The 16,702-nt window shown below is 29.9% G+C and overlaps 1 pseudogene; it reads left to right on the top strand.

Moving 5' to 3' along the window:
- The first annotated feature begins 4,346 nt into the window (after positions 1 to 4,346).
- The window catches only part of LOC113380702, a 16,425-nt pseudogene continuing 4,069 nt past the window's right edge, over positions 4,347 to 16,702 (top strand).

The following is a 16,702-nucleotide window of genomic DNA, read 5'->3' on the forward strand; positions in this document are numbered from 1 at the left end:
CCTAAATATAGAGACCAAATAGCCTTTACTGAATTTTGATTAAAGTATACCAATTGTTGTACGGTCAATAATGTACTAGAAACTATTGTATAATAGATTATTCAATTTTGAACAATTTTGATATGTGGCTACACATATGTTTTATGCATTATTTTAAAGTTATATATAAAATGTAATTAACAAATGCATGTATTGTAACTCGAACCAATTATGTATATATATATATATATATATATATATATATATATATATATATATTATATATATATATATATTATATATATATTATATATATATATATATATATATATTATATATATATATATATATATATATATATATATATATTATATATATATATATATATATATATATATATATATATATATATATTTATATATATTTAGTGGGTGTGTTGCCGAGGTACGCATGTTCCTTTTGAAATATTACCGAACTGCGCAGTTTGCAGAATCTGCAACCACCAGAATTTAGCGCCGCCTCCAACACTGCTTCTAAAATTGTCAAGAATTTCCTTCAGGATATATTTTTCAGAATTTCAGTAATATAGTAATGGGCCAAAAATCGAAAATGAAAACGTTTGCATATCTTCACGTTTTGAAGGTTTCTGAACATTTTGGTATACCTCAGAAAAAATCGATGTGTGTGTATGTATTTTGTGTGTCCACATTTTCGGTCGCACGCATGAACCGATTAGAATGGTTCAAAGAACATTCGATTCCTATTGTTAGGAAGATGTGCTGATTAGTTTTTGGCAGAGGGAGGTCCAGCCGTTTCGGAGATACGGATCAAAGAGTGCAGAAAATAGAAATCGAGTTTTTGAGAGAACCAAGCATCCGATTTGAATGATCAAAAAAACATTCAATTTGTAATTGTTGGGAAAAGTGGTGATTAGTTTCTGGCAAAGGCAGGTCCAGCCGTTTTGGAGATAACGAGCTAATTATACAGAAAATGGCAGATTCAACATCATGAATCTAAGTCTAATTCTAAGAAAAACATTCTAATTATTTATCCAACTACAAAATATCCTAATAGTACGTAATAAAATATCACTTATGAAAGTACATTGATTCGTTTCGATCTTAAACCATTTTTTATTATAAATAAAATTATTAAAAATAAAGTAATTAATAATTTTCACTAAAGACATAGAACTCTACAACAACTCTAAGTTCCAAATAACACTTTATTATACAAGTTAATAAATATAATCCTGATGCGGCTAGGTCAAATAGAATTTTTAAACCATTCGATTAATATGAATGAGGTTATATATGGAAATGGTAGTGTAGGGATTGTTTTGTTTGTATATTCAGATATTTGAATTCGAGAAATGGAATCAATTCTCAAACAAAATAGAGAATTCGAGACACGCAAACGTGGTCTGAATATGAATATATGGATTTCTAAGATATGGCAAATCTAATAATATCAGAGTATATATATATATATATATATATATATATTCTGATGTCACGTGCATTCACCCAAAGATTCGCTGAATCCTGTAATATTATTTTATATAAAAAATCTTTATGCGGTTACCTCAAATTAACCCGTTTCGAAATTTCTTTGTCAATTTTGAGCGATGATTTTGTTCCTTGTTATATGAAAGAGTTCAAATCTGCGATTTCATCCCCCATCGATCAAAAAAATCAAATAGAAAAAATGATGGATGTGCCGAAATATTAATTGACTAGAACGAAAAATCTGCAGCTTGATTTGGAGAAAGTTACTTCGGTCCTAACTGTTAATAAAATATTAGTGATGTTGAAAAATATTTATAAACAGGAATTGAAATTTAAAAAAAGCTTTAGAATATTTTGATATGATCATTTTTAACAGTAAAAATTTGAACAATATTTTAGAAATACAATTTTTAAACAAAAAATACAAGAGCCTTCCTGAAGCAAACATTAAATATTTTTTTTTATAATTTACAAATCATTAATATGAATAAACAAGAAGTTCAGACACTATTGAATGATTAAAAATGTTAAAAAGTACAAATTTTAGGACGTGAAATATTTTTATTTAAGGAAAGTATCTAGAGAATATATTACATCTACTTCTGTAACTTCATCAAAGATGCAACTTAAATTTAATTGCTCTCTAATAAGTCTAGCAAAATATCAGTCATGTGTGTCTGACACTAAGAAATTCTATATGAGCCATGTCAGATACATAGGACTGACGTGCAATAAAAGTTTCAATATAAGGTAATGAAAGTCATGAATATGTTGCATAAAAATATGTGTTCCATTAATTTCGTCGATTTTTTTTTCTTTGATACATTTTCAACTAAATTATCTAATAAAGTTACTATGTGAAAATTTTATCAGATCTCATATTATAGTGGCGATTAAAGGTTATCACAAAAAATACCAAAAAAATTGTTCTGATGATATCCGTGCAAGTTTTCAAAATATGACCGTCGGCTATAGAATATATTTTTAACTCCCGTAGGGTAGTTATAGTAATGAGCCAAGAATCGAAAATGAAAATTTTTGCATTTCTCCACGTTTTGAAGACTTGTGAATATTTTGGCATACCTTAAAAAAATGGATGTGTGTTTGTGTGTTTGTGTGTGTGTGTTTTGTATGTCCGCATTTTTCATCAACGTTTTCGGGTGCACGGATGACCCGATTTGAATGGTTCAAAAAACATTCGATTTCTATTGATAGTGAGATGTGCTGATTAGTTTTTGGCTAAGGCAGGTCCAGCCGTTACGGAGATACGGAGCATAGAGTGCAGAAAATATAAATCGAGTTTTTGAGAGAACGGGGCATCCGATTTGAATGATCCAAAAACATTCAATTTGTAACGACGGGTGGAAGTGGTGATTAGTTTTGGCAAAGGCAGGTCCAGCCATTTCAAAGATACAGAGCTAAATGTGCAAAAAATGGCAATTTTTGAGAGAATATAATTCAGATTTTAATTTTAATTCTGGTTCTTAAAATTCTAAAGATCACTTATATAGTCTAAATAAATAATTAAGACTTTGGAATTTAGTTTATATAATTCTTTAAGTTATAATTACATATTTATAATAATCTATTTGAAAACATTTAATATTCCTCAAACATTTTGTTATGGTACGGGAAGTTACAGCAATTTGCCTTAAGGCACGATGTCATACACCACTAATTATTGTTAAAATTTTTGTCACATAATACGACGTGCACTACGTTTATTTAAATTCCAAAGTTGCAGATATAAAAATCATGTCTTAATAAATTAAAACTAAAATTAGTTTTGTAGTACATAACCTCAAATTTGAGCAATACACACACACACACACACACACACATATATATATATATATATATATATATATATATATATACACATTTCTCCCTCAGAATGTTTGTCATTCTGCTTTCATTCGCAACAACGTGCGGGTATCTCCCTCCGGGGTCACCAATTGCAGATTCGCAACCTTTTTGCAAAAATTTAACTAAAACCTAAAACCAACCTAATAAAGTATACCTATTTGATTTTGAGCATTTATTCTAGTATATATATAAATAGAGTTCAAGTTATGTAAATAATATAAAAACCCAGCATACGTACGATGATCTATTTTTACTAGTAGTTTTGTCTAATTTGGAGTAACTCGAATTGATGTGTAGTGCTCTATGTTATGAGACAACATTACAGATCATTTAATTTTTTCATAGTTGCTAAATATTTCATTTATATCAGACAAACCATTTAAAAGTTACAAATGAAATTTGAGGCACGATTTAATTTGTATTATCAATTTGCAAACTTTTATTGAAACCTATAGTATGAAAGAAGTAGTTAAGCTTTTCAATTTAATTGCATTAATAGGAAATGTGAGTTTATAGAAATGCATGATTTTATGAAAACACGTAATATATGTATAAAGATTTGTAGAAATTGTAGATTATGGTCTGTAAAAAAAACTACCAACGCAAAAAAGAATTTTGGCATAAATACTGATACATTTCCGTTGACCTCCTGATAGAGACGTCATAAGAATTATGGTAATGGCTAGTTACACATTTTTTCATTTCTACTTTGAAATAGTATAATTAAAAAATTCTATACTTTGCTTTTTATGAGATAATGATGGTAGACCTTCTTACACACCGACTTTTAAGCCCCGCTCTACCCTATACCAAGCTGATGTATGATATAATAATATTATACATCATTTAATTTCATACAAAATTTTCCAAAAATACCTTTATATCAGTTTTAAAGTTACAAAATATAATGTCCACAGACGATTAGTTATTTTTTCCTTTGCAGGTTTTCCTACTCTGTTTGGGGATTAAGGGCTGTGCGGGGGCGTGCAAAACATGAAAGATATTTTGGATGTTGTGTATTCGGCAGGGGTGTGCACAAGAGGTAATTGCATTATTACAACTTGTCCTGATTCAAACGAAAAGTTTCCACCGAGCCGTTCCGATAATTCACTTTTATATATTGTCGATACGGCGGAGAAATCGGATTTCGGATATATATATATATATATATATATATATATATATATATATATATATACTAAAAAGCCATATAGCTATTGTACTTATGTATATTCCACTTAAAACTGCATCAGCCAGGGCGAGTGGCGAGGACATCTTTTGTTGTTCCCTGTTTTCTTATTGCATTTGTCTCATCAGTAGCATCCAGGAAATTATTTCTCGCATCACGGTTTAGTTTTCGTGTGAGAAATTCAGTTCATTTTTTTCTTTCTTTTTTTTTGCTGATCAGTGAGTACCAATTAATGGTTTGCTCTCCAGTAGACTGCCCTTTATTCTTACTGGATTTTCTCAAACCGTGGACCTGCCTTCTGATTTGTGTCTGTATGTTGCGTGTGTGTATTTATATTTCTCCGTCTGTCTATTCATGCCCAAAAATCGTAATTGAATGAACTGTCCCCGAGGTCTATGAATAGATACGCCGCCGCCACGGAGCACCCTATATTTACGAGGGCGAAGTTGAATACAATGGCCCATCAAATGTGTAAATACGGAACCCCCAAAGGGCTCCCCGACAATTACACGCTTGCGATACAAAAATTATGCACCAGGGCGGCCAACACACCGATATATATATATATATATATATATATATATATATATATAATGCATAGGAAAATAGATAATTAATCAGGGAATATATTACGTATCTATTTATTATATCTACTGTAGCTTTTAAACGGCGTTATTAATATATATATTGGTATTTTCCCTAGAAGCAAGTTATATAAACTTCCCAATATGTGTAAATAAACAATAAAAAATAAATTAATTCATGAGTGATTAAAAATATTCCGAAGGGATTTATTACACATAATTGAAAACGAACGAACATTAACTGGGAGTATTTTCTAAAAGGAAATTTTCAAAAATCAATAATTTTTATAATTGTTAGGACCAGTTTTCTTAGGACTTCAATGCTTTACCATGACCAAGTACTCTATCGTTATACCAAGTAAATCGTCTAATTTTAATTTCAACAAATGACAAAAAAAAACGACTCATTTTCTCAAACTTTGATAAATTTTTAAAATTAAACTACTTGTCGTAAGGCCGTAATATTTCTTTAAGTTCTATAAGACCATAATATATATCGCCAAAAAAAGTTCCATAAAAATCGGCTTAAATTTTTTTTCAACAGTTAATTACAAGAAAACGGCTCGGTAGATTTTTATCTAAAACTGAACAGTTTTTGATTTTTTAACTCGATTCGGTAATATGAGCTTGAATGTGGACGAAAAGTTTAATGCTTTTTCACAAAACTGAGAAAAGATAATCCATATCAAAATATGTCGATGGGTTTTTAAATTTTTAAATCGGTTCAGGCGTTTTTGAGCAAACTTCGATCTCAAAGTTTTAAATTTAATAAACGCCAAAAAAACGATACTAATTTTTTCAAACTTTGACGAATTATTAAAATTAAACTACTTGTCGTAGGATCTATAAGACTATAGTATTTACCGTTAAAAAAAATCATAAAAATCGTCGAAAAAAAATTTTTTAACACTTCATTATTACAAGAAATCGGCCCGGCCGATCTTTACCAAAAACTAATCAGGTCGATTCCCATCCAATATATTTCGAACAGTTTTCTAATTTTCAAAATTGATTCAGAATAGTGAGCTAAAACGTGGACAAACATTTTTTCACTTTGCTTCGATTTACAAAGAAACGGCTTGGCTGATTGTCGCGCTAATTGATAAACGCTAGTTCTCATCGAGATACATCTAATGGCTCTTAAATTTCTGAAATCGGTCCAGCCGTTTTTGAAAAAACGTCGATTTACGGCAAAAAATCGGTTCACATACACGCACACACATACACACACACATACTTTGGTGTATAAATTTGGTCTCATTCGATTCAGAATGGCTTGAATAGTCGACAAAACATAAAATTAGCGAATCGTATTTTTTGACAAAAACCAACTTCTTTGAGAAGTTAAAAAATCCACATTTGTTTTGAAATAAAATTTACTTGTTTTACCCTATATGATTTTTTCAATCAAAAACCAAGTTTTGTTAAAAAAAATAATTGAACTATATGCAAATACCAGAATTACAATTAACCATTCATAGCCAGACTGTACTTTTTACAAATACCTTATTTATTATCCATTCCTGTGGTAATTCAACCTCAACATATGTATATATCGGCGGCGACGGGGCTCTCCATTGAAATAATCCGCGCAGTGCCGATAGGGCCCCCTGAAAGGGCCGAAAGGGCTGAACTTTAGCACCTACAGTTGTAGTACAAGCTTTGATCTGGTATTTACAAGATTTCGAGGGTGTTAATTTCTTTTATCCAGGGGTTAAAGTTTGGCTCAATGGCATCTGTCTATGTTGAAACAGGCGATTGTTGACACAAATCATTATTTTGTCGGATGCAGAGAAATGCACAACGGGAAATGTTTGATTAATAGTAATACAAATGAATAATACACATTTTAAATATTTTTCATTTATATTGTTAAAATTTGTGTAATAAATATACCTGTAAAATAGCTGAATGTACTGTGTGTATAGTTTGGTAAGTACTATAAAACAATTAAAAAACTAGTGGTGTGTATGGCATCGTGCCTTAAGGCAATTTGCTGGAACTTCCCGTATCGTAACAAAATGCTCGAGGAATATTAAATGTTTTCAAATAGATTATCTTATATGTATATAAAAATGGAGCTCACGATCGAAAACGGCTAAACCATTTGGCCAGTCTTAGTCTTGAAAAATTCGTGTCAATTCAGAGATTGTCGGAAAGGTGAGATAATATTTCAAAATCGCGTAGAAACTTTACATTTTTGATTCAAAATTTTTTATTTCTATAAATAAAGAAGCGTAATTTGAATAAAAACCCTTCAAATTGACATCATTATTGCAAAATCTGAATTGTTATCCTTTCATAATTAGGTTTGTTAATAATAGTAAAGTTAAGATATAAGTGATTAATATAATATATATGCTACCTATATATAGTATATTATGTATGTGGCTAAATGATTATCAGAGGATTATCATATATATATATATATATAATAAGTACCTACATATTGTCAATATGTTAGAAATGTTTAAAGTCAAATAAATTTTAAATCTTTTTGTATATTTAGAATTATATAATTTTTTATTTTGTAATCAAATATTATTAAATTGTAGTTAATGTAAATAAGTAGTTGTGGCATCAAAAGAATGTGTTACCTTTACACGGTTCATTGCATTTTTGCAATCGCCCAAAAAACACTGAAATCGTTCATTATTTTTGCACTTACTCACTCAAACACTACATATTAAACTAATATTTTTTTTAACATTGTTTAGTTTTTTCAATAACTGCCATTTTTGCGCATTTAGCTCTGTATCTCCGAAGCCGCTGGACCTGCCTTTGCCAAAAACTAATCACTACTTCTCCCCGTCATTACAAATTGAATGTCATCATTCAAATCCGATGCTCCGATCTCTCAAAAACTCGATTTCTGCAGTCTTTACTCAGCACATCTCCCTATCAATAGGAATCGATTATTTTTTGAAGCATTCAAATCGGTTCATCCGTGCGCCCGAAAACGTGGACGAAAAATTGTATCCATACATACATACACACACACATAATTTTTTTCTGAGGTATGCCAATATGTTCCGAAACCTTCATAACGTGAAGAAATGTAAAAATTTTCAATTTCGATTTTTGGACAATTACAATAACTTACCCTATGGGAAGTTGAAAAAAATTGTGTAATTGTTAATTTCTTATTTATTATCATATATTATGATTAATGTATATAGTATATATGCTCATGCAATTTTTTTAATATATCTTGAATTTTTTAAAACGTGTATAACAGATGCTCGAGAAATTTTAGAAGAGTTTGTGCAAAATTAAGGAAGTATACTAGACCGAATTAAAAAAACTGTTGTTTTTTTTCGCATCTATTCAAGAATTCACATATTCTTTTATTTCCCAAGAGTATTTTTGAAAATTTAAATTATTTTAGTATGCTTTTTTCTCGAAACTGTCTTTTTCGATACGATACCCACGATTTCTTAATTTCTACTGGACCGATTTACTTGAAATTTGAAAAAATCTTTATACCTTTCTCTTCAGTATGAAAAGAAGGGTATAAAGGGTATAAATTATAACATAATTTAAAAATTGTGTATCATATACTAAACTGATGCATCAATCGTAGTTTTAAATAATCAATATCAATTTTAAAGTATATCACGCTGCTGTAGGATCTGTTGGTGTTAGAAATGTTGTAAATAATTCAATTTCGAAAAACTTTGTACTGTATTTAAATGATATAAAAGTCTTCCGTTTGCCCTGTTTCCCATTTCTTTCATTTTTCAGTTAACTAATCTCCAAAGAAGTCGAAGAGGGATTTTGGAAATAAGCGGAAACTTGTATTATTTCGACTGGAAAAAGGTTCGGTAAATTGAATTACCTAACGAAATATATTCACACAACACACACACATTATATATATATATATATATATATATATATATATATATATACAAATATAGAGCTCCACTGTGCACAATCAAAAACTGTTCAAAAGATATCAATTGTGAATGATACTGATTAGTTTTAGGTGAAAATCTAACCGAGCCGTTTGCTTATAATCAACTATTGAAACAAAATTTAAGCCGATTTTTATGATCGTTTTTTGGCGATATATATACCATGGTCTTATACAACTTACTGAAATATTACGGCCTTACGACAAGAAGTTTAATTTTAAAAATTCATAAAAGTTTGAGAAAATAAGTTGTTTTTTTGACGTTTGTTAAAATTAAAATTAGGCGTCATACTTGGTATATCGATAGAGTACTTGGTCTTAATGAACATACTACACCATTAAAGTCCTACGGTAACTTGTTCAATTATAAAAATTATTGATTTGTGAAAATTTGCTTTTAGAAAATACTCCGAGTTAACGTGTTCGTTCGTTTTTAAATGTGTGTAATAAATCCAGTCGGAATACTTTTAACCACTCATAAATGAATTTATTTTTTATTGATTAAGTCGATATTTACACATATCGGGAGGTTCATGTAACTTGCCTCAAGGCAAAATGCTAATACCAACTATTTACTACTTCAACCGAAAAGAGCAAAGTCCTATGTTCCTATGTCAATTTTGTAAAATTAATGAATAAAATAATTGAAGAATAAAATTATGAAAAAAATATAAATATAAAAAAGTTTAATTATGGAATACTAGTATGTATTATAAAAGTATATATACACATATATATAATATTTAATTTCGTAACAAAAGCACCGCCTTTCTCATCTTCATTAATAAAGACATAATTTATGAAAGATGGTTCGTGCATTCACCTGCCGTCGAATAGAAAAAATTAATATTTCTATTTTCTATATTTATGTCAATACCTTTTCATTCCTACGAATTTATTGATATTGTTATTACTAATGGATTTGTTAAACATTATTGTAATATATATATATATATATATATATATAATATAGTAAAGAAAATTAAACTACAAATAGATTATTGGAGATCAAAAGGCGACTGGCGCTAAGTCGTTATTTTACAGGTGAAAGCAACATATTGGAAACAAATTAGGTTTTTTTTATTATAAATTAAAATGAAAATTTAAATTTTTTAAAAAATATTTTGTTTATATTTCATTTAACATTTAAAATAATAATGCCGCTGTAAAAGCTAGAATTATAATATCATCTATTAGCGTTACTGCGTTTGTAATTTAGTTTATATAATTTTAAAAATATGAGAAAGTGCAATATGAGATAAATCCGTAAAATTGTATATATAAACTAAAAAATTGTAATATTATGTTTGTACATATTCTGTAAAAAAATAAAAATTACAGAATTAGGATATGAAGAAAATACAAAATATGAACCTTACATCATTGATTCTATATTCAAATTGTAAATGATGTATGAAGCTATTCGCACAATTTTCCCCTCAAGAACCAGTTTCAGTTTACGAAACAATTCGGTGTCGTTAAATTGAATAAACATGGCAAATGTTTATAGCTATTACAACAACTCGTTAAAGTTATTAAAAAAGATATTAAAGGAAATTAATCGTTCAGTATTCGTTTAGCAAGAAAGGTTTATTGGTTTTGCATAACTAATAACTGTTTATGATGAGAAAGATGAGGAATATCGATAAACATGCAACCGGCGAAAGGAATCATTTTTCACAATCCGTGTCTTAATTAACATCTATAAATGCCTTTTTGATAATTAGCGATTTGCCAATAAATTACATTGACATATACATCTATATAAAAGTATTTTTGAGCTAAATTGCTGAATCGCTAAATTGCTAGAATGCATGATTGCCTACCCCTCTATGGGCTTTCGTATCTTTAAGGTCACATTCCAAATTTTTTTATATTTTACCAAATAATTATGGCTTTTTTCGTGAAATGACTTAATAAATCCTATAAATCCTAATTCAACAACATTGTCAAGACAATCAGTCTTTATGACCTTTGCTAGGCTTTTCAACCTAAAGTAACATTTTCAGTTTATAAATCGCTGTGGCTTGTAGGCATATATTCCTAAATACAAAAACAATTGCTTAGAGATTTTTTTGTTTTTCATTTGCATATATAGCATTTTATTTGCGTATTATATTTATGTTTTTTGTGTAAAAATCAATAAAAATAATCAATAATATTTTTTTGGTGTAGAATAAAATTTCGGGCCATACAGGGATAATTGCACAGCAGCTGATTTGCTGAATTGCAAAGTAGTACAATAGAAGCACTGTTACAAATTTACTGGAAAATTCTAAAATGCTCAATAGTAAAGTTAACAAATTCCTGAATTGCCCAATAGCAGAGTTGGCAAAATGCTGAATTACGCACTGCCAGGTTGACAAAATGCTGAATTGCACAATAGCAGAGTTGACAAGTTACTGAATTGCTCAATAGCAGAGTTGACAAATTGCTGAATTGCCTAATAGCAGAGTTGACAACTTGCCTAATTGCAGGGTTGCCAAAATGCTAAATTGCCCAAAAGCAGAGTAGAGAAATTCCTGAATTTCTCAATAGCAGAGTTGACAAATTCCTGAATTGCAAATAGCAGGATTGACAAACTGCTGAAATGCCCAAAAGCGGAAATGACAAATTCCTGAATTGCCAAATAGCAGAGTTCACAAATTCCTGAATTTCCCAATAGCAGTGTTGACAAACTGCTGAATTGCCCAACAGCAGTGTTGAAAAATTCCTGAAGTGCCCAATAGCAGGTTTAAAGAAATGTTGAATTGCCCAATAGCAGAGTTGACAAACTGCTGAAGTGTCCAATAGCAGGGTTGAAAAAATGCTGAATTGCGCTATAGCAAAATTGACAAATTCCTGAATATCCCAATAGCAGGGCTGACAAAATTCTGAATTGCCCAACAGCAAGGTTGACAAAATGCTGAATTGCCCAACAGCAGAGTTGACAAATTGCTGAGTTGCTCCATAACAGGGTTGTCAAAATGCTGAATTGCCTAATGGCAAAAATGAAAAAGTTAAAGGTGGTTGAATTGTTCAATTAAAAGATTGAACGTGCAATTGGTGTTTTGCTGAAATGCTTGATTGTTCGATTTCTTCAATTTTGTAATTGTTTCAATTCCGAGTCTTGTACAATTAAAAATTTAGAATTATACTTCTGAATTATAGAAGTGCTTAACTGCAAAATTGCTGAGTTGAATTGGTGTGTTTTAAAAATAAACAGTTCTCGTTGTAATAGAACCTTTTTTTAGAAAAAGATATTGAATAGAATTGATTCTATTCTACAGTAATGCATCCAAAACCTTTCACCATTACCTGAAATATATATATATATATATATATATATATATATATATATATAGCTATAGCCAATCGAGCCCATAACTCGATAGGTAATAATTTAAACGATTTTTTTTCTTCGGTTCGGCCGGCGGCACTAGAGAGAGAAATCGAGGGGCATCCAATATATATATAAATAAATAAAATGCCGTAAATTATTTAGATATTGCCTTTATTTATTTCGTGTTTAATATCTGTCCATTATGCTATGGACTCTGCCATAACATGTGTCCATCTTTCGATAAATATAACACACACACATATATGTATCATGAGAATATTTATTATAGCAAATAAAAAAATGGATTGTAAATTTCTTTTCTATAGTTTTACCGACATCAGTTATTGGTACATTAACTGGATCATATTTATTATATATGTATGATATTTATAATTTATAATTTTAGGAGTTCGACTCGCATGAAATCAGTATCCTAAATATAATCCCAAGATGAATTTAGTAATACATATATAAACTGTATTGCATATAATTTAGTTTAGTATAAAAGTTAACTAGTGGTGCATGGCATCGTGCCTTAAGGCAAATTGCTTGAACTTCCCGTATCGTAATGAAGTATTCGAAGAAAATTGGATGTTTTCAAATATATTATTATGAATACTGTAACTTATATATGTTCACAGAAAAATAAATAAACCAAACTCAATCAATAAAATTTGAAATGAAGGACATGGTCTAATATTAATAAGAAATGTATCAAATGTAGCCAGAATTAAAATTAAAATCCGAAATATTTTCGATATTTAAAAGTTGTTTTTCTCAAAAGCAATCGTTTCATCAACACACGCAGAACCATTCAAATTTTTGAATAATTCAAATCGGATGCTTAATTCTCTTGAAAACTGCCATTTTTTGCACATTTTGCTTCTTATCTCCGAAACGACTAGACCTGCCTCTGCCAAAAACTAATCACCACTTTTCTCCATCATTAACAAACTGAATGCTTTTTGAATCATTCAAATCGGATGTTTCGTACTATAAAAAACTCGTTTTCTATTTTCTGCACTCTTTGCTTTGTATCTGTATAAAGGCTGAACCTGCTTTCGCCAAAAACTAATCAGCACATCTTCTTATCAATAAAAATCATTAAAATCGGTTGATCCGTGCGCCCGAAAACGTGAACGAAAAAATGCGGACATGCAAAACACAGACACACATACACATCCATTTTTTCTGAAGTAGGACAAAATGTTCACAAACCTTCAAAACGTGAAGAAATGCAAACATTTTCATTTTCGATTTTCGGCCCATTGGTATAACTTACCCTGCGGGAAGTTAAAAATTCATCTAAATTGCTAAATATCCGGAACTTCATGCAACTTGCCTTAAGATAAAATGCCACTTACTCCTAATTAATCAAATTTATCTTTACACACACCCGAGTCGCAGTCTAATTGCAAAAATATCTTGATTTCAATACTAACAATTAGCTTACATTAAATTTTTACTTTGGAGGTCGTTGTATCGCTGCTTTGATATTTTAGATTTTAAAATCGATGTCAAACAAAGCAAAGACTTTATCCAAATATCTTTTACCTATTATTAGAATAACTTCCTGTGCCTTATGACTGATAATTTCATTTTACATTTTCCGGCTTTTCCTTTACTTGAAGAACCCAGTGATTGCCCAATTAGCCGGCGCTTCACAAGCAGCCCTTTGTAATTTATTGAGGGCGGCGAGGAACCCTTCGGGAGGAAACGAACCCCAAGGAATAATTTATATATATATATACGTATATATATATATATATTGTAGGTATATACATGTATATATTATTTTATTCAATAAAACTGCAGGTGCACCTTAACAAATGTATGCAAATAAATATGTCAATGCAATGTCGGTGAGTTGTAAATTCACGCCGTGCAGATTTTATCGCGCAGCAAAATAAGATTTTTATCAAAAACCGCAGTAGATAAATTTCAAATACTTGTCGACAATTATATTTTATCTATTGTTATGTTGCCAGTGCACGTGTTTAATATAAATAGATCATTCTGAATGCAGTACATTCTTCATGCACTTAGTCTGTATGATTGTTAAGTGGGTATTGTAGTTTAGGATAAAAAAAATCGATTTTGATTTTTTTTATATTTAACTTCTCGTAGGGAAAGTTATAGTAATTGCAACAAAATCGAAAATGAAAATTTTTATATATCTTTACGTTTCAAAGGTTTTTGAACGTAACACCGATTGGGAACACCGATTAACCGATTTGAATAATTCAAAAAACATTCAATTCATATTGCTAAGGAGGCGTGCTGATTAGTTTTTGGCGAAGGCAGGTCTAGCCGTTCCGAAGATACGGGGAAAAAATTGCCAAAAACGGTAACTCAGTTTTTAAGAGAATGGAGCGTCCGATTTTAATAATTCAAAAAACATTTTACTTATATTGACAAGATGAAAAACCGATTAAATTTTTGGGAAGGCAGGTCCAGTGGTTATGGATTCTCAATGAAAGTAAATTAAAAGAATGTCATTTGGCGGTCAAAAATGTTTATTAGACATATGAATATTAAATTATCAGATATTGTATTGGGATTATTGTACATATTTTGCGTAAATTTTTTTGGGTTCCGTACCAAGATTTTTTATTGCGGTACGGAAAATTCAAGCAATTTGCCTTAAGGCACGATGCCATGCACCCCACTAGTTATATTTTTAAATTTTGACTACTATCTTTTTTGATACCCACGATTTCTCAAATGCTAATGGACCGATTTACTTAAATTTTAACAGAATTCTTTTTATTTAGCATAAACTGCGTTTCTTCTACTAAATTCTGATTTTTAGTATTTTGAAAAAATTCTACATAAGTAGTAAAAATATACTTATCTCAGAAAGTTGCTATTTTGGAATAAAATATGTTTTTGACTTGTCGGTTGTTCATACGATAGCGATATTATCCTAGAATCTAGATTAATAACTATATTTTTCTGACTATTTGGTAGGTACCATGGGTACGGTCAAGTGTCACTTTTCTTGAGACCTCCAATTTTCACACGTTCTAGATTGAAAACCTTCTGACTATTTTTAATTTCTTTTTTTTGTATTTTCAAAGCATTTATCAACATCTTGCAAAAAATCAGTGGAAATATTGTCTGACCTTTTATACGACTCTTAAAAAACGCATAAAATGCAAGCATCTAGACCAGAATACCATTAAGATATAAGATATTTTAGTATGTTATTAAAAGTTAACACTTAAATATTTGTTGTTATAACCGATACGTGATATGAAATATATTTAAGTTAAATTTTGCCTTATGAAAAACAATTCGATATACTTTAAAGTTGCTTTCGAAACTTGAAACTTAAATTGCTACTCAATACCAACAAGTTTTCGCATTTCGTAGCAATTTATTTTGTAACTTTCGAAACCGTTTGAACCGTACAAATAATTTCCATAAAATACTCGGTAATATTGTGCAAAATTAAACAATCTACAATATTGTCTATTACACCAACTCGGTATGCTCACAAACGCCGTTGCAAAAAGATAAAAATTCCCGAAGCTGATTTGAATGAAAGGCTATGAGTAATATGTATCAAGTCAAAATTTCACACCCACTCAAGTGTTAACAAAATAGCCACAGGCGAAATTTCTTCCCCAATCGTACAACCCCGTTTTTTCTCAATTGGGGATGATTTCTGTACGCCTCTGGCTATCTCCATAGCTAGGGTCGCGTGCCTCGTTCAATTGGCTTCGTTACTTTGATGATAAGCCGATAACAAACCGCGTTAGACGTCCCAACCCTTGAGGAAAATAAAAAAATTATAGTCAGGGTTTAGAATTAACTAATTATAAGGAACTGTGTGCGCGGTTAATTTGTGGAAGGATGAAGATATTTACACAATTCTGAGCCTGAATATTAAATTAAACTAATTTAGTCTTCGATACTTGATGAAATACTAAATGCAAAGGTATATAAAACATAATTTATTTAAATAATTTCTATATTATTCCTAGTATCTATAAATCTTTGAAGTTATTGAAAAGGAAAATATTGTTTTGGCAAAACAGATATTGCAGCTGTTCAAAGAATGAGATTATATCGCCAGCGAAAATGTTAAAAAATACCATCAGTCAATGAATATATGTTAATTTTAATTACATGAAGTTCTTCAAACACAATTATTACACGATGAGTGAAGTTGCGAAAACAATATTTGTTCAGGCGTCTTTTAACATAATTCACTGTGTGAACGAATATTATAGAATTACTTCATTTATCTAATGAAAGTTCATTTCTAAATGCTAGTTACAATGACAAACCGATCATGCCATATTTGAAGTATGACTTGAATTACATTATTGT

Source organism: Ctenocephalides felis, unplaced genomic scaffold (assembly GCF_003426905.1).
Source record: "Ctenocephalides felis isolate EL2017-DRISC unplaced genomic scaffold, ASM342690v1 CF-g0.4_SCAFFOLD_00845, whole genome shotgun sequence".
Classification (NCBI taxonomy): Eukaryota; Metazoa; Arthropoda; class Insecta; order Siphonaptera; family Pulicidae; genus Ctenocephalides; species Ctenocephalides felis.